This window comes from Catharus ustulatus, chromosome Z, assembly GCF_009819885.2.
Source record: "Catharus ustulatus isolate bCatUst1 chromosome Z, bCatUst1.pri.v2, whole genome shotgun sequence".
Taxonomy (NCBI): Eukaryota; Metazoa; Chordata; class Aves; order Passeriformes; family Turdidae; genus Catharus; species Catharus ustulatus.
In genome coordinates, this window is record NC_046262.2 from 45,444,299 (window position 1) to 45,463,834 (window position 19,536).

The 19,536-nt window shown below is 47.3% G+C and overlaps 1 protein-coding gene across 4 annotated transcripts in view; it reads right to left on the bottom strand.

Moving 5' to 3' along the window:
• Positions 1-19,536, bottom strand: part of SLC27A6 (solute carrier family 27 member 6) — a 151,712-nt gene that overhangs the window by 56,661 nt on the left and 75,515 nt on the right. The gene's annotated exons all lie outside the window — the stretch shown is intronic.

Below are 19,536 nucleotides of genomic sequence, written 5' to 3' on the forward strand. Positions count from 1 at the left end.
AAAATCATTTCAGTCCAGTTTTCCTGAGAACTGAATCTCAGCAATATAGCTACTGATAAGTAAAGGAAGAAATTTTGTGCCAGAATTCATGAATTTTTTCAAACAGCTTATCTGCGTTAATTCTGGTGTAAATTGTGGAAAATAATGACCACTAAATGCTACAAATGTATCTTGACATTGAATGTTTATTTTCCACAAAAAAATCTGATACTGAGCAGTACATAAAATACTGTAATTAAATTACAGTAATTTCATGAATACAAGCCGCACTGTTTTGACCAAAATTTTGCTCCCATACCGGGAATGCAGCTAATATTCAGGTGCGGCCAATATGTGAATAATTTTCTGACATTTTCAACCCTGGGAGTGCAAACCAAGTGAGTGCAAACTGCAAAGTCGAGCTCCTGCCAGTAAAACCCTGCATTTACGCGGTTGTTACGAATTGATACTCTGTTGCATGGTGGGTGGAGCTGCTCTGTGCAGGCAGCACAGGGAGTGGGGAAGGCGGGGCAGCTCTCTCCTGCTGGCCCCGTGGCTCGGGGGAAGGTGGGCAGCTCTCTCTGCTTGTCCCTGCGGCTCGGGGGAAGGCGGGCAGCTCTCTCCTGCTTGTCCCCGCGGCTCGGGGGAAGGCGGGCAGCTCTCTCCTGCTGGCCCCATGGCTTGGGGGAAGGCGGGCAGCTCTCTCCGCTTGGCCCCGCGGTTCGGGGGGCTCCCGTCCCCGCGTGCCGCCGCCGCAGGAGCAGGCAGGCTCCATCCCCGGCTCCCATGGCTGCTGCAGGTGCCGGCGGGCTCTGTGCCCCCCCTGCCGCCGCGGGACAGCACCGGGCCGGGGTGACCGAGCCCAGCGGTGGTGGCGGCCGGCCCCGAGCGGCCCCGCTGAGCGGTGGCGCCGAGCTGGGCCACCCAGCCCTGTCTGCAGCCCCGAGTCCTCATGGCCTGAGCCGAGTCAGTAAACCCCGCCCTGCCGCAATTCTGTTACTATTTGGCAACTTTGTTGCACACGGGTCCTCGCTGTGAACACAGAGCGGCTTATACTCGGGTGCGGCTTATTTATGGGCAAAAAACAAAATGTTTGCCAACACCCAGCGATGTGGCTTATACTCAGTGCGGCTTGTATTCGTGAATTTACTGTATATATAAATTATATATACTGTAATATTATATCATATAACTAACAAACATTGAACTGAAGTCTATATGCAGTACTTGTGCAGTATTTTGGTTGTGTTTCTGACTGCATGTTTTGTATTTTATTAATGCCTAGAATATGCTCTTTAAAAGCAGAATCAGTATTATGATCTAAAGGAGCAACTAATCTAGCTAGTTTACTAGCTAATCTAATCTAAATTTATTCCTAATCTAGGAGTAACTAAATCCAGCTAATATAAAATACTGATGGCCTAGACAGAAATAATTCATATCAATGATAAATGTAAAATAATGCTATGCAAGCAGTTGCTGCACAGTAGTTTCTCAAGTGCCAGTTCATGAGCAAGTTGGTCTGCACACAGTAGTCAGTGTCTGGAAGCAGAAGTGGATATAAAATAATGTCATTTAAAATGTGGCTTAACATAAGGGAAAAGTTCAAAACAGAATGTTCTCAGGCGTTGTTACCACTTTTACAATTTTCAACATAGCAAACATTTTATTTTATTCTCATGCTGAAACATGGTTTAGCTGTTTTCTCTCTTGAGCTGTAACACGCCTGATTTCCTCTTCATGCTGCTACTCCCATTTCCCCAGTTCCCAGATAATTTAGGTTTTGGCTCCTGAGCTCAGTCTGCTATTAAGTTTGCCAGTTCATACTCTCATTTGGCAACATTTGTGATACAAAGCACTCTTAGTCATTTCACAGACGCTGAGTAGCTGCTGGGTGGCAATAGCGTTCCACCATTACCACAGACTGTTTCAAATTGAATAGCTAGCATGAATTTTTCTTGGTAACTACCTAAAAACTTGCAACAATAATGTTAAAAGCTTAGTAAAAAGCTATTAATTATTTAAAATGTCACAAGTTCCTGAGATTTTCCATTTAAATGATTCCTTGATGTCACTTTAATGAAGTCAGGCATTTCTACGCAGAAATACAAGGTTGGGGGGCGGGGGGGGGGGGGGGGGGGGGTTGGTGCGCAACCCAAACCAAAAAACCACCAAAAGGCCCAAAACAAATACAAGAACTCCTCTACATAACAGAGCAGAACACAGCAGAAGTAATGCAAAAATTAAATATCTCCCTGCATACTCTTAGAAACCTCTTCCTGATGTCTTCCCATAAATAAGAAATTAAATCAGCTAAAGTCAAGTGAAAAATACTGTCTTGGAGCCACAGGAAATGCCAGTTCTTTGTGTCATTATCATTAAGCCCCTGCATTTCCTCTAGAGTCAAGTCAGAGTTTAAGAAGAATGACTTTCAGTGTGTCTGTTTTTCACAAACCCAATTAACCATGGTTACAAGTCATATTAGAAGGAGCCTACATGTGGTCTGCTGGAGACCTTCAAGACCAATTTTATCTTATACCCACTTTTGCATGGGAATTTCTTATTTTTGTTTGTCTCTTTTGATTAGGATGAATTTTTTCTCAAGATGTCTTTCCACCAACCAGCCCCCCACACCCTGAAGAAGGACTTAATTTTTTTTTTTTTAATTTTGTTTTTGATGGGGTGGTTTGTTTTTTTTTTTTAAGTTTTATTTTGATTTTTAGAATTTATTTTACCTCTTTTAAAAGGAATTTCACATGTGCAAATATTCACTACTTAGTACTGATAGCGTTTAGGTTGGGATCTCTTTGTGTCCACTGGCTCCTGCAGAGTTCCCATCTTGTGCCATTTGTCTGCTTCCCACCATCCAGGGCACAGCCTGTGGCTCACACCTTGCACACCAAGCTACCTGCACCAGGGGTGTTTGTGAAAACCCCAGCGGGTAGGCTCTGCTTTCATACCAGCACACACACAGCAGAAAGGGGATTAGTTAAGCATCACGATGTAACCAGCTGTTTACCGCAACAGGAGTGAACAAACCACAGCCTGTGTAATTCCTGTCCATGTTGGCAGGGCTACATTTCTGAAAATATATTAGAAATAAATCATGATGGGATGGGATGGGATGGGATGGGATGGGATGGGATGGGATGGGATGGGATGGGATGGGATGGGATGGGATGGGATGGGATGGGATGGGATGGGATGGGATGGGATGGCTGGGCCCCAACACCCTGCACTGGGACCTGTTCTCATCAGGCATGGGACAAGAAAGGCAGTGCAGAATTCAGCAGTCCTGTCTTTTGTTTAGGGACTGCGGTCTGTTGGTAGGGTGGAGAGTTATTTTTATTTGTTTTAATTGATGCTTGCATTTTCAAGGCTCAGCTTTGTCTTCCCTGGCAGGGTATGCAGGACAGGGAGCTTATGGATTCAACTTCTTAGGAGTTGCACAGCTCTATTGTGTGCATATGAGTATGTTTCTCAGGTTTTTATTGCAAGGATTGACATTGCTTGCTGTGTCTGCTTATATACTTTATCTACTATATATATTTATGTATAAACATAAACTACACTTTATCTACTATATATATTTATATATAAACATAAACTACATTTATTTATGTAGTTCTTTACTATGTGAGCAGTGGATGGTGTTTGTATGATAAGAAGATGTCATTTTACTCTTCCCACAGGATAGATTTTTTTTTTATGCTGTGATTTTTTTAAATGTGCGTTTTGAAAAAATTCAGACTTTAGTCCAAAAATAAGTTGTGCAAGGTACTCCCAAAAGAAAGGCTTAGGATCATGACCACAATCTAGGCTAAGGCTAAGAAATAACCATACGAGGCTTCAGGACCAGGTTGTATATTAACCAGAACCTACACTTAGAGATCCACTGCAACAGCTGCAGTCCTTGTGCCATCACTGCTTGTCTTACTTGCCTGCACAATGCAATGGGAAGTCGAATGTAAAACTCAAAACCCAAAAATAACAAAAATTTTAAAAAGAACAAATTTTGGTGAATTCCTTTGTATTAGAAAGGTACACATAAATTCCTTTGTATGAAAATGGTACACATATATTTATATGCATCCATTGAAAATACTTAACCTACAGAAGTCTTTGATTTATCTTTTGCAGTAATTGAACATGCAGAGCTGTTGATTGATACCATTAAGTTGTCCATCTCCAAAATACAGTTATGCTACTCCATTAGGAGGGATGTCTGGCCAGCTGCACTGCTCAGGAGAGGTGCCACTGGACTGCTGGGAAACAAGTAATTGTAAGTGAGACAGAAATAAAGAGCAGCAATGCCATCAACTCTTGAAACATTTGCTGCCCTTGGGTCTTTGGAAGGAGATAGGCTTGTTTAGATATTTTTAAAGGCAATGAAAAGTATTGTCACTGATAACTTCTACTACCAAGCACATCACCTCTGAAGATGCACTCTAAGGGGAAGCCCTACTTTGCAACTACTTTGAATGAGACATACTTCTGGTTTTCAAAACTTTCCCACAAAAATTCCACACTGTAGAATAGTGGTCCCTGGTCCCCACCTGACCTCTCAGAGAACCAGGGGTCTGAATCCATCCTCAATGGAAGCCACATTGGCTAGCCAGGCTATTGCTGCAGTTACCAGGTACCTCTCCATCATCCCAACAACAAAAATCCACAAACTGAGCACCAGCAGCAAGTATCACACTCATTGACACAGACTCCTTCCCACAACAAGTCCAGAGTAGTGCCACAGAAGTGATGAGAGGGATGAAATATATGTCCTAGGAAGAAAGAATGAGAGAACTGAGGTTCTTCAGCATGGAGAAGAGAAGGCTCCAGGGAGACTTTAGAGCAGTTTTCCAGCACCTAAAGGGTACCTACAAGAAAGGCGGAGAAGAAATTTTTACATGGGCATGTAGGGACAGAACAGAGAGGAATGGTTTCGCACTGACAGAAGGCAAGGTTAGATTACATATATGGGACATTTATGACCCTAAAAGTTCTCAAGGGATCCTAGGATATCCTGAGCTGGAAACAGACCACAATAATTGAGTCCAGCTCCCAGCCCTGCACAAGACACCCCAAGAATCACATCATGTGCCTGAGAACACTGTCCAAATATTTACTGAGTTCTGTCAGGCTCGGTGTTGCAACCACTGCACTGGGGAGCCCATTCCAGTGTCCAACCATCCACTGGGAGAAGAACGTTTTTCTAACATCCAGCCTACCCTGACACAACTTCAGGCCATTCCCTGAGATCCTGCCACAGGTCATCACAGAGAAGAGATCAGTGCCTGCTCCTCTTCCTCATGAGGAAGTTGCAGACTGCTGTGTCCTCTTCTCTTGGCTGATATAAACAAGTAACCTCATCTGCTCTTGAAGACCTTCCCCTCTAGACCCTTCATTATCTTCATAGGTCTCCTTTGGTCACTCTTCAACAGCTTTGTATCTTATTTACAGTAATTTCATGATTATAAGCTGCACCATTTTGACTAAATTTTTGCTCCCACACCAGAAATGTGGCTTACACTCAGGAGCGGCTAATATGTGAAAAATTTCCTGAAATTTCCAACCCCAGAAGTGCAAACCAAGGTGCCGAGCCGAGCACCTGCCAGTAAAACCCGGGATTGCGCAATTGTTACAAATTGGTTACTGTGTTGCATGGTGGGTGCAGGCAGGCTCCGTGCTGGCAGTGCTGGGGGCAGGGGGAGGCAGGGGCTCCCTCCTTCAGGCAGTGCATCCCAGGGGAGGCAGGGGGCTCCATGCTGCCACCCCCGCGGCTCGGGGAAGAGGCGGGGGCTCTGTGCTGCCATCCCCGTGGCCCAGGGGAGAGGCGGGGGCTCAGTGCTGGTATCCCCACGGCCCAAGAGGGAGGCGGGAGGCTCCGTGCTGCCATCCCCATGGCCTGGAGGGGAGGCGGGGGCTCCCTCCTGCCGGCCTCATGGCCTGAGGGAGAGGTGGGGGGGTCCTGTCCCTGCCTGCCATTGCGGGGCAGCGCCAGGTTAGGGTGAGCGAGCCTGGCGGCAGTGGCGGTTGGCCAAAGCCGAGTCAGTAAACCCCGCCATCCCGCAATTCTGTTACTAATTGGCAACTTTGTTGCACGCGGGTCCTCGCTGTGAACGACAGAGCGGCTTATAATCAGGTGCGGCTTGTGTATGGACAAAGAACGAAATGTTGCTGTCACCTGGAGATGCGGCTTATAGTCAGTGCGGCTTGTAATCGTGAAATTACTGTATATTTTTCACATTAACCCAAACCTGCCTCCAGCACTCAAGGTGAGGTCTCCCCAGCTCAGAGCAGATCAGGACAATCCCCTCCCTTGCCTGGCTGTGATGCTGTGCCTGATGCATCCCAGGACAGATTTGACCCTTCTGGTTGCCAGAGTGCTGCTCACTCATATTCAACTTGCTCTCCACAAGGACTCCCCGGTCCTTTTCCATAGCACTTCCCTCCGGCAGCTCATTTCCCAGTCTATCCAAGGCGCAGAATCCAGCACTCGCCCTTGTTAAATTTCGCACAGTTCCCCAGATGTCTCATTCATCAAAGTCTCCCTGCAAGACCTCTCGGACCTCCAAGGAGCTTCTTCCAATGGCTTCTTCCATTTTAGTATCATGAAAAAACTTAATCAGTACCTCTTCAAATGTCGAGATCATTTATGAAGATGTTGAAGAGCACAGGGCTAAGGACAGAGCTCTGTGGAACCCCACCAGTGACAGGACCCCAGACTGATGTCACCCCCTTTACTGTAAGCCTTTGTGCCTGCCCTGTGAGCCAGCTGCTCACCCATCACATGATGTGTTTACCCAGTTGTGGGCTGGACATTTTCTCCACAAGGGTCCTGTGAGAATCACTATTGAAAGCTTTACCGAAATCCAAAAAAATCACATCAGCTGGCTTCCCTTAATCAACCAGTTAGTTAATGACGACATTTGCATTACCCTGGAAATCCCAGTATCCATTTCTGGGTAGGATGGGTTGTCCCATCACTCATTCTTGTCTTTGGATTTTAGAATTATTTAGAGCCATTATTTCAAACATTTGTCTTTTATTTTAGAACTGCATTATTTATTAGTTTAAAGTTTGACTGCAAGAGAGTGACAAGTAAGTCAGCCACAGTTGTCTGCCCTTTAAAATTCTGTGAGGTGACAGCCCATATTTGCTATTCATAATGCTCCTTGTCTACCTCATAGGAAGAGCCAAATGCATCCAGACAAATGCATTTCAGGCCAATCTCTGCATCAACTTTTTCCATGTTTGGTTTCAAAGTCAGGGTTTTTCCTTTCTACAGTCCCACTGGATTGGGGACATGGGCACAAGGACATTTTGCATTTGCAGGGCCCAGTAAAGTGTCCCCTTGATCCTGTCTAGCAGTAGGGGAATATTAAACTCAGAAAGAATTCTCTTTCAAATTCAATTTCAGTTCTTCTCAAAGCAGTTTTGGTTTGCCAACAGTTGTTTCATCTCCGTGTTTACAAGGGTGGGCCTCCACACCGAGAACACAAAATAACAAGGCATCATGGTTTAACCACACCCAGCAGCTGAGCACCACACTGCTCACTCACTCCACCCACCACGCTGGTGAGAGGGCAAGGAGAATCAGGAGGAAAAAGCCCAGTAAATCTCGTGGGTTAAGATACAATATTCATCATGTCCCTGGGGTCCCAAGAACACTTTACCCAATGGTGGCATTGACAGGGCCAGCACAACATCTCCTCTCTATGCAGAAGGCTGCGGTATGGTATTGGGATCAGGAGTGTTTTGGAGAAGATCGTTACAAGAATCCCAGATTTTTTCTTTGGGGGGAAACTTTCAGCAGTAGATTTGGGGGGAAAAGCCTTGCACTGGTTAGGATATCCGAAATGGGTTGTTCTCTCACCACTTGTCCCCTATGAGTGGGTTTTCCATAATTTGGCTACAGAGCCAAGAACCAGACTAGTCTTGTGGCTGGCATTGATAAGTTCCTGGTTTTAGCCGTGGTTGCAAGAGAGTGGAATCCACCAATCTGAATCCAGCCCTTGAAAAACATCCTTCTTAGATGCATGCTGTGCTGGAGGGAGGCGTGGGGGGACAAGCAAGGATGGCAGCCAAAATTCACAAGGTTGCAGTTTAATACAGTCACCTACTCAAAGCAGAAGCAAAACAAACCAGTTGTTATGAATACATATATCTATCTTCCTACCATTTTAACAGGAAAAAAGGAAAATGCCAGGAGCTTTCAATAACCATGCTTTTCACAGCAAGCTGGGGAAACACAACAATCCTGATCTGGAGCGGATGGGAAGGTGTGAGTTTGTGGTTTTTCCTATGCTTGCTTCTAAAATCTGAGAATGCACTCCCCGCTCTCACTCCCCAGCCACGGGAGCACTCTAAACAAAATCGGATTCCTCTCCCCAAGCCAGTAATTACACATGCAAGAGAGGTATTCGTTGTTTATTCCAGAGCTGTACAAGCCTGGTGGTATTCCAGAGATGGAGCGCGCCCTGCCAGACTTTCTGCTATGCTATTTACACGCACAAGTTCGGAGTCAGTGACTTCCCAAGTATAACCCTGCTATCACGATTAGTTCAGAAATTTCCATACATTGCAGTAATTTCACAAATACAAGCCGCACCATTTTGACTAAGATTTGACTCCCAAACCGGAAATGCGGCTAATACTCAGGAGTGGTTAATATGTGAATAATTTTTTGACATTTACAACCTCAGAAGTGCCAGGCAGAGTGCCGAGCCGAGCAGCTGCAAAGCCAGCATTTCGCGATTGTTACAAATTGCTACTCTGTTGCGCCACGGGTGGAGCCTGGATCCCTGCAGGCAGCATGGGCGGCGGGGAGAGAGGTGGGAGAGCTCTCTCCTTCCCTCCTCTACCACAGCCCGGGAGAGAGACGGGGGGGCCCCGCGCTGCCATTGCCGCGGCTCGGGGAGCCGGCGGGGGCCCCACGCCGCCTTTGCCGCGGCGCGGGGAGGAGGCGGGGTGCTCTGTCCCTGCCCGCTGCAGTAGGAGCAGGCAGGCTCCATCCTGGCCCGCCGCCATTGCCGCGGCAGGAGTGGGGAAACTCCGTCCCCGCCCACTGCCGCCGCCGCCACGGGCGCGGGGAAGCTCCGTCCCCGCCCGCTGCCGCTGCCGTAGGAGCGGGGGAAGCTCCGTCCCTGCCTGCCACTGCGGGGCAGCGCCGGGCCGTGGTGACCGAGCCCAGTGGCGGTGGCGGCCGGTCCTGAGCGGTTGCACCGGGCTGGGCCGCCTGGCCCCGTCGGCAGCCCCGAGCGGGCCGAGCCTGCACAGCCTTAGCTCAGCCAGTAAACCCCGCCCTCCCGCGGTTCTGTTACTAACTGGCAAATTTGTTGCACGCGGGTCCTCACTGCGAACGACAGAGCAGCTTATACTCGGGTGCGGCTTATTTATGGACAAAAACCGAAATGTTTGCCAACACCCAGAGATGCGGCTTATACTCAGTGCGGCTTGTATTCGTGAATTTACTGTACATACCCCAGATAACTTCTGTGCATGCTCAAGAGGAGGGTCTTTGCCGGGCAGGCCTTTTTTGCTCAACAGGTGTGATTTTAAGTATTATAATGCACATAATTCAGCTATAGGATACACAGACCTTGAGTGTATTGCTAAGTTATCAGTGTATACAACAGACATTCCTTCCAACCCCAGGCATTCTATATCTAAGTATTGTGTATGTGTTTACTTTGCTTAATCACAGAGCTTACTAATCCAAGCTCTAAAAAGAAAGTACAAACATCAAAAAATAAATAAAAATTCAACACCGCAGTGTTGAAAGGAAACTGTAATTTTGCAGTGATGGTGTTTGACACAGCTACAGCCACAAAACAGCCACTGGGCTAGAGTGCAGCTTTATGGTGTTACAGTAGCTTTGAGCACAGTGCTGGTATTAAAATGCATCACCAGGCTTATGGGACACTGCCCCACCATTAATTTTATTCCCCTGATACTGACTGTTTCTGTTGGGTAAGGTAAGTTTCAAAAGAGACAGCGGATTAGAATTTGGCCTTTAATTTTAGTTAACTGTGAATTTAATTCTCTGCCACACCCATGTACCTCCTGCTCCTTCCCTAACTCTGACAGAGGGAGTTCTTCAGAACAAAGGATAGATTGATACAGGTAGGATAAACCCCTATACACCGCCCAAATAAACAGAATCGAGGGGGTTCATGAGAGCTGCTGGAAAGAAATAGAAAATCCATTATGTGGAAAAAATATATATTGCTCAGGAGCCATCCCTCTATGAAGACGAAGGTTGAGTTCTTCAAACCACATAATTTTGTCATTTTCTGAAGTTGCTCCTCTCAGGCCAAAGTGTCTATTGGAATAATCTTTGACCATGTCAAAAAGCAGTGAATAAGTACATTTTCTCAGCCACTGCCTATGAAGGCTTGGCTCAGAGCCACACAGTCCAAAAGTCGCTTCATATTTTAAAACCAGATTTTGAGAAGCCCTGCAGCCAGTCAGGACCAGATAGAAGACAGACAGAGTGAGGAGATAAACTGGGGAGGATCAGAGGCAGCCGTAAGAGAAAGAGCAGAAATAGGAAGGTTTTTCACATGACATGAAAGCAAGCACGTCTGCAAAATATTCTGGTGCAGCCTGTTCTGCAAAATGCTCTGGTGCAGCCTGTTGTGTTTTTGTTGGGTTTTTTTGGGTTTTTTTTGGTTTTTTTGGTTTTTTTTTTGTTATTGGTCTTTTTTTTTCTTTTGTTTTTTTGGGTTTTTTTAGTGGGGAGTGAGGGGGCAGGAGGTAAGTGGGGAGGAGAAAATATGAGCTCTCACCTCCAGGGAGAGATGTACTGGCATACTCCACTGGAAAGACCAGTTACAGTGTGGATGAAAAGGAGCACAATTAATGAGGTTTCCAGGGCTGTATGCACTTTGCTGGCTGTACAGTCAGTTGCAGTCCCCCAGCTGTTAAAGCCTAAGGAATACTGTTCATCCAGCTTGCCACCTGTGCCTACCCTTTCATTATAAAAGGTCCCCAAATCAAATTGCAGGCAAAGGCTTTTGTCCCCATGGCACACTGATGCTTGTGCCAGGGGCACTGCTGCTGCCATGCCTACCTTAATGTAGCAAGAAAGTGCTGGTGGGTGGCAAGGTGCAGAATGGAGGACAAAAGGCTCCCTAAAGCTGATTCTTAGCAAGAATTTGCTGCTGCTGTCTTAATGGACTTAACACCTTCTAATCCTGCTTTTGCACTGCAGACTGGCTTGCCCTCCTCACCTATGGCAGGCTTACACTCTGCATGCACTGTTGTCTGTCACAAAAAGCTCATAGTCACCAAAAAGCGTGGTGTTATGAAACCTTTTGGCAGCAGAGTGGCCCGGCCTCTGAGCAGGTGGCTGCTAATGCCCAGCTGATGGCACTGTGTCCTCATCAGTCTGGCTGTCTTGGGGAGAGCAGTGGGTTACCTGCCTGAGATCAGTGCCTAGAAGGATTGCTGCTGTGCCAAACATAGCCCATGACCTGCCGTTTTTACCCTCTGATTAACACTGAATAGGGGTCTGGCATCTGAAAACTTGGCAGAGCAGGATGATATTGTGCGTGCAGAGATCATAGCCTGGGCACAACACAGTTGGAGGCTGTGGCAGGGACAGTGTGCCTTGACAAAATTCATGTCAACAGAGGTTTAGGTCCAGAAAGGAGACAGAGGAAGTCCTGTAACTTTATTCATGAACAAAGGGAAAGGCCATGGGGCATTTGCCCATGGGGTCTCTCAAATTCTTGGAGGAGGCAGCCTCCTTTTCTCCTAATTTCCTGGCTACATCACCCTCTTCCCTTCCCCATTGGCCGAGGTACAGACTTCCAGATTTGCCTACTGTATGTTCCCCTTAATAAGCAACCCCTTTTGGGATATTAAATTATATTAATATTCTATTAAGTCTACTTCTTCTCTCAGGTCAGGAATTTAGCATGACATTGGCTGAACAGCAGTCCATGTCAGTTAGTAAAATTTTCTGAAATTGATAGTTACTTCCTTATCTAAAAGACCCTGGCCCTGTCTACAAGTAGATTCACACAGTCTGTTTGTAAAGATACATTCATCTCATTCCTTTCAACAGCAATCCAGGTTCTCCTCTTGGGAGATGTGGGTGGTATGAAAGCCTGAGGAGCAGTTGGTGACAGCCCCACACCTTCCTCTCTAGGACAGCCAACTATGACTACAGTGGAACATCATCAGCACCTTCTAGAAAAGAAGGAGATGCAGCCAGTCCTGTTCCACTTCCCTGCCTGCTTTCTGGGGTAGAATGAACCATGCTGCAACTAGCTGGAGGCTTCCCATGCCCATGGTGGACAGCCTGATCAGTGAAGTAGCTCCACAGCGTGCACTTCTACAAGGTGTAGCTGTTGCTAGAGACCTACAATGCAAATCAGACTGTCATAGTGCTCAAGAAAGCACTGTGCACTGTGTACACATTTCTTCACAGGAACTGCTACTGCTATTTGTATGTGTCTGGCTTGAAAACCTGCCATTTGCTGGCCAGCTGGTCAAATGGGAGACTTTCTGGTCACTGACAAGCATTTATAATTAATAGCTCTTTTTAACTGAACCCTCCTGGCAGCATGTCTTCTTTTGAAGTAGTTTCAGTTTTGCTCAGGCAAGTAGAGTTTTATTAAAGTTATTGGGGACATTTAAAGCCCCACCATTTTGACTAAAATTTTGGTCCGAACACAGAAGTGCGGCTTATAATCAGGTGTGGCCAATATATTGATGAGGTTCAGGAATTTGCCAACGCGGAAATGCAAGCCTGCACGGCCCCGATCCGAGCTGGAGCCTGCCCAGCCCCGGCGGGGGGGCGGCAGGGCTGATCCGAGCCTGCACGGCCCCAGCGGGGAAAAAGCCCTGAGCCGAGCCAGTAAACTCCGTGATCCCGAATTCTGTTACTAATTGGCAACTTTGTGAAAATTGTGCAAGCATCCTCACTGCGAACGAAAGTGCGGCTTATAATCAGGTGCGGCTAATTTATGGACGAAGACCTAAACGTTGCCGACACCCAGACGTGCGACTTATAATGAGGTGCAGCTTGTAATCGTGAAATGACTGTACTTTGTAAAAGGTTCAAAGAGCAGAGAGAAGGCAGAGCGATGGAGGCGGTAAATCTGCAAGCATTCTTGCTGGTTTTACTGTGACCTGCATTGTCTCAGGGCTTCTGCCACATCTCCACAAGTAGCCCAGACCTGGGTACCAGCAGCACTCATTGCTGCACCTCCTGTCCCCACCATGCCCCAGTGTCCCTCAGTGCCTGCTCCTGCAGGCACCTCTCAGGCCCTGAGCTCCACAGCCTTCACCCACCTGGGGATGCTGAGGGACCCTGCAGAAGAGAACACCACGAGATGGCTGCAGGGGCACACCTGCCATTAGAAGAGCCTGCATGTTATGTTGTTCTATATGCCCAGTGTCACGGCCTCTTGAAGGACAAGCAGGGAACAACATGTGGCACTTTGCTCTGCTAATGCACTAACTGAAGGGAATTCTAATTTTAAAGTTAGAAAGCACTGAAAGCACTAGTCACTTTAGGGTGCTCTTGATTTTCATTTGAAAGGTGCACTGAAATCCTGCAGAAACTGATGTCAGTCCCCCCTAGTTACTGGAGCCAGTGTGGAGTGCCTAACTTTCTCATGTCTTCTCAAAGTGAGCACGTCATATAAATCATAGTGTTTCAATTACAAGTGCATCCAAGACAAAACACATTCTAAAGCAAGGTTTTAGGTTTTTTAGATCTGAATCAATCTATTTATTCTGTCTCTGAATGAAATGTAGACAGATTGAACTTATGGGTTTGTCGCTTGTGCCAACAAGGGATCCTGCAATTAGAAATTTCACTCAAATACTTCTTGAAGAATCAATTAAAACATACCATGCATAAGTCCTTTGGGTCCCTGTTAAAATAATTTTAGGGTGACATGGCTAAAAATACTTGATTGTGCATATCTGCTCTCCACTCTGCTTGTAGTGCCAATAAGTGGGAAGCAGAGCCAAGTGCAGTTAAAATTCCACCATTACATTTTATATTGGAATCAAACCCCTGGTTTACTAACCACTACACCTACACAGACAGAGGAACTGTAGAATGCACAAGCAAGCACATAGAAACATATCTGTTGCTAGCATTAGGGACAAAGCAAGGGGATCAAAATTTAAAATAGCAGCAGAACTACATGGTCATTGACTGATTCTGTACAAGGCAGGACAGAGTCTGGAAGCTGTTGTCCATTTACCTACCTTCACTGAAGTTACTGGGGCAAGCCAGAGCTGCAGAATGCACACAGCTTCTATTTTCTGTCCTTGAGGACAGTTTAAACTGTGAAATACTCAAATTTGATATCTAGCTTGAAAAGAACAGAGAGAGAGAGAGATGGGGAAAGATGAAGAACTTTGGCCCAGATGGCAGAAGCAAGAGACAGAGTACAACCATGCCTGTGAGACACCTCAGGTTCCAGGAGACCTGGAAGAGAAGTATCATGGAGGTAAGGTCTGGGCGGGTGAGAAGTGTAGATTACAGTAATTTCACGAATACAAGCCGCAGCAATTTGACAAAAATTTTGGTGGAAACCCGGAAGTGCGGCTAATAGTCGGGTGCGGCTAATATATTAATAATTTTCTGACATTTACAACCCCAGACGTGCCAGCCAGAGTGCTGAGCCAAGCACCGGCCAGTAAAAGCCGGCATTTCGCAATTGTTACAGTGTTACCGTGTTGCCCTGGCTCCCTGCAGGCAGCACGGGGGGCGGGGAGAGAGGCGGGAGAGCTCTCTTTCCTCCTCTGCTGCAGCCCAGGGGAGGAGGGGGGGCGGGCGCTGCCATTGCCGCGGCCCGGGGAGCCGACGGGGGGGGGGCGCCGCCATTGCCGTGGCTCGGGGAGGATGCGGGGGGGCCGCGCCGCCATTGCCGCGGCTTGGGGAGGATGCGGGGGGGCCGCGCCGCCATTGCTGCGGCCCGGGGAGCCGACGGGGGGAAGCGCCGCCATTGCCGCGGCTTGGGGAGGACGCGGGGGGGCCGCGCCGCCATTGCCGCGGCTCCGGGAGCCGGCGGGAGCCCCGCGCCGCCATTGCCGCGGCCCGGGGGGGGGCGGGAAGTGCGCGCCGCCATTGCCGCGGCTCGGGGAGGAGGTGGGGTGCTTTGTCCGCGCCCGCCGCCGGCGCCACGGGCGCGGGAAAGCTCCGTCCCCGCCCGCCGCCGCTGCCGTAGGAGCGGGGAAACTCCGGCCCTGCCTGCCACTGCGGGGCAGCGCCGACCCGGGGTGACCGAGCCCAGGGGCAGCGGCGGCCGGCCCTGAGCAGCAGCACCGGGCTGGGCCACCTGGTCCCGTCAGCGGCCCCTAGCGGGCCGAGCCTGCACAGCCTTAGCTCAGCCAGTAAACCCCGCCCTCCCGCGGTTCTGTTACTAATTGCACGCGGGTCCTCGCTGCCAACGACAGAGCGGCTTATATTCGGGTGCGGCTTATCTATGGACAAAAACCGAAATATTTGCCAACACCCAGAGATGCGGCTTATACTCAGTGCGGCTTGTATTCGTGAATTTACTGTATATATGGAACTGGGGCCCAAGGGCTTGGCTTTGGAAAATCACAGAGAACAGCAGAGAACTGAATGGAGGCACAGCTGGGCAGTGTTTGGGTGAAGTGTAGAGAAGGTGTGTAAGGCATGTAAAAGGGAAGTTGAACATGTAGACAGCAGAAGCAGAGGGTGAGTTTCATGTGTGGCATGAAGATCAACTGACTTTTCAAAAAATAGAAAAAAGTAGGACTGCAGTGATTGAGGTGAGGTGAAAAAGGTGATTCAGGGCTGTAATCCTCAAGGAAAAAAAAAAAAGAGAGAGCTATAAAAGGGTTGACTGTCACATTTCTGCACTTCTGTGAATGCAATGTTGCATATATTTGTGTGACCATTACAGGGAGTAGTAATGGATGAAGGAACTGACCCTTCAACTTCTCAGATCTTGCAATGAATTCTGGCAGCACAGCAAAAGAAGATTCACAGCAGGAAAAAAAATCCAGCCCCACAGAACTTGGGCTTGATGAGCCATAGCTCTCCTTAAGCACAAGAAGCTGGGGAGCATGAAAGGGTGTTCTAATCCTGTCCTACACTTACCGTAATTGAAACTCAGAGGCTGCAGGTCACCTTTGCCCCAGACAGTAATTTTCTGCTGCCTCCTGGAGAGCAATAACCTCTGCAACCTTGGATGGCAGTCTGATAAGCCAGCAGAAGGACGCAAAGACAGGAGCTGGGGGAGGTCAGGTACTGCCAATGCCAGTGCTTTGTGCACCATCTCCTGACTCCAGGCTGGGCCAGTTGGGAGGTGAGCTTCTCATCTGTTCACACTTCCAGCAGCACTCATAGGCTGGCTGTGTCCAGTACAGAAATCATGCGAGGTGTGTGCACCACGGCTGTGGGGGGACAAGAGCTGACACAAGTCAGCCCTGCCTTGGAGGAGGAGGATGACATCTGTCAGAAGGTCATCAAGCTGGCAAGAGTTCTTTAGGCAAGAGGCTAGCAAAGCTCACAACAGCCCTGGGTCATTGTGAGTCCACTCTTGGGACAGGCTCAGAAGGCAGAGGGGGCACAGAGAGAACAGGTCCCAGGGAGGGTTACTGGAAATCATACCATCCAGCTGGAGCACCAAATCTCATTTCAGAACAAGGCTTTCCAGAGCTGGAGCTGGCCCAAGAGGTGCCTTTGGAGACTGCAGACTTCATTGCACTGGGATTATTTTTGTGATGAAAAATCTCATGTCATGGGCTCTAAGGAGATGACTTGACCTTTTCTGTTTTTTAAAAAACCTAGATTAGATATAAAAAAGAGTAGTTTGGTTCTACAGGAAAAACTAAGAGACGAAATGTTGCCTTTTCCTTTCAGAGAGCTGCATTCAGTCTCCAGTTGGGAGCATGAGAGAGAGCGCCATTGCTGGGGAGCTTCCAAACCTAGAGAGTGCTGTGCATCCATGCATGCTGTGGGAAGCAGTTGTACATTGACAGGACATTAAAGAGCATTAAATTACATTCCCTAATCAGCTCTGAGCTGCTGGTGAGATCCAGCAGCCCAAGCTACCTTCATTTTCTAGGAGCTCACTCAAACAGTCAAGCATAGCCTGTTTTGGTCTCCTGATCTTCATACACAGGGATAAGAACAGGCCCAGTGTCTCACAGCAATAAACATGGCTCAACACACACTGAGTTGAGCTGAGCTATTTATGGAGGGTATGGCAGAGCCAGTGTGCTGTTGAACAGCCGTGGTGTTTCTCCCAGCTGAGGTCTGTGAGGAAAGCTGTGGGCAGCCTACAACCTTCACAGCTGGCATCTGTAACCATGTCCTTCTGGCTCTGCTTGGGGGAAGGGGACATGGAACATTTTCTCATCAGCACGGGTCCGAGCAGAGAAATTGCTCCTGCTGACAACCCCCAGTGAAAATCAGTTGCTGGCTTCTTTGTAGTGTTGCTTAATAAAAGGCACAATGAGTTTCAGTGAATATGCATTTCCTGTGATGCTATTTTGGTGTCAAAATTACTCTAGCAGCAGCCTGTTTAAAATGGGGTTATGATGGAGCACCAATCTTATTAGCTAATTGTGCTTGCTGTGGCTCTGTATTCCACAGCCACATTACAATGATTGGCTGATGGGCTCTGCAGCCGGGATACTTTTAATTCCCCCTGGATTTCATTATTGTGACTGCAAAGGAAGGAACAGAATAGCAGATGAAGCTATTGCTCTTTACGCTTATGATGCTGCCTATGCCTTGTACTGAGCTTTGTCCTTAGGCTGAACAAGTTGGCAGGACTCATCTGGAAGAGTGAAAACAAAAATTTTGTATTCATCTAGGTTTTGTGATACAAAAAAAAATTAACCCTTTGACTCAGGAGCAGCTTCTCTTTTTTTTTTCCAAAGAGTAGACTACAGTGTGAAGTGCTAATAATTTTTAATAGCTTTCACCTGCACAAGCACACCATAGGTATATCTGGACATATGTGACATACTCAGTACCCTGTGTCTGATGTGTTACTGCTGTCACACCAAAGTGCTCTGTGTCTTGGCCTGCAGAACTGCATTATTTCTTACCAGACCTTCTTAACATCTTTAATACCAGAACAAGCAAGAACAACAAGGCAGCAAGGGACAGTTTTTTCCCCTTGCAAAAATAAGACACTTAAGGGAGGGTCTCTCGAAAAGCTCCTTCTGCTGCATATCCAACGATGCTCAGATAACAAGGGCTCATTTGTCTTCATGACTTTTCAAAACACCTCCAAAACACCCAAAGCACCTTTTAATTTTTTTTTTCCAATTTCCAGTAGCAGTTCATTATGGCAATTGTAATACGTAAAGGCAAGCACAAACACCCTGTAAAAGAAACACTTCACTGCCAACCCTCCCCGAAGTATGGCACAGATAATGCCCTTGGATCCCTTCTGAGCTTTACAGCAGTCCACTTCTAAGGAGGGTCTCTGAGTTTTGGCACCTCATTTGCTATTTATTGTCCTTTCTATATTAGCTTTTCCATTTCCCTACTTACTGCTTTTCTAGCCTGATCCCTCCAGAAACATTAGCTGGAAAATACCTGCAGGACCTCAGTGGGACTAGGCAGAGCTACAAGGCTGCTCCGTAGCAGCATGGACAAAAAACAAGGTTTGGCCATTTCATTTGGGGCTTACCCCAACTGATGCCATGCCTCTGGCTTGGCAGGTCACCAGTCCATACTCTCCTTCCCCCTACTTCCTCCAATGTGTCATGGCTGGAGCCCTTCTGGAGCCCAACCCCAGTGTGTAGCCACATATCAAACATTTAAACAAGAGTTCGTTTGCCCCAATGGCTCAAAACCTCAATGTGTGCTTTTTACTTGCCTTGTTATGTGCCATTCATAAAGTAAGTTCAGATGGTGATTATGGAAAGGTGGGGAGCCCTGGCCCATGAATACAATGAAATGAACAGAAATTCAGGCTTGTGTATAGTTCTCCTACACTCTTCATTCAAGCTTTGACTCCTTATTTTTTCTTTAAGAAGCTTAATAGCTTTTCAAGCTGTTCATCTTCTGGGAAATTCAGAACTGCAAGCGCTTAGGTTGGGTTTTTTTTGGGAGCAAATTACATTTTTATAAAGCTGTCAAACTTCATCTTCATCATAAACAGCATGAACCTCACATGCTCTTCTGGGAGGCTGCAACACAGACCTTTCTGAGGTTTTCTTGTCCTTTTGTTGTCCCATAATGCACACATACAACTCCACAGTTTTCAAAAGCAAGCTGTAATGTTCCTTGCCTGGAGAGAGTAGCGCTTCTGTGCTTGTAAGAAGGAAGAACTCCTCTGCAGAGTTCCTATCCAGCCTTTCAAAACAAGCAGCAAACTCATGCTTTGAAATCCATTTACTTCATTCAACAATGTTCAACATTAGGTACTAAAGTTAGGTTCATTGTTGTTACTAGGGGCAGTGAAATTTTGAGAGATTTGAAACACACTCAGCATGCCTTCCAACAAGTGGATTCTTCTTCTTGCAGAAAGCAGACAGTGAACCACCAAGACCCATTAAAGGACTGGGATCCTAAGAAGGGGATTTTCTAGAGGA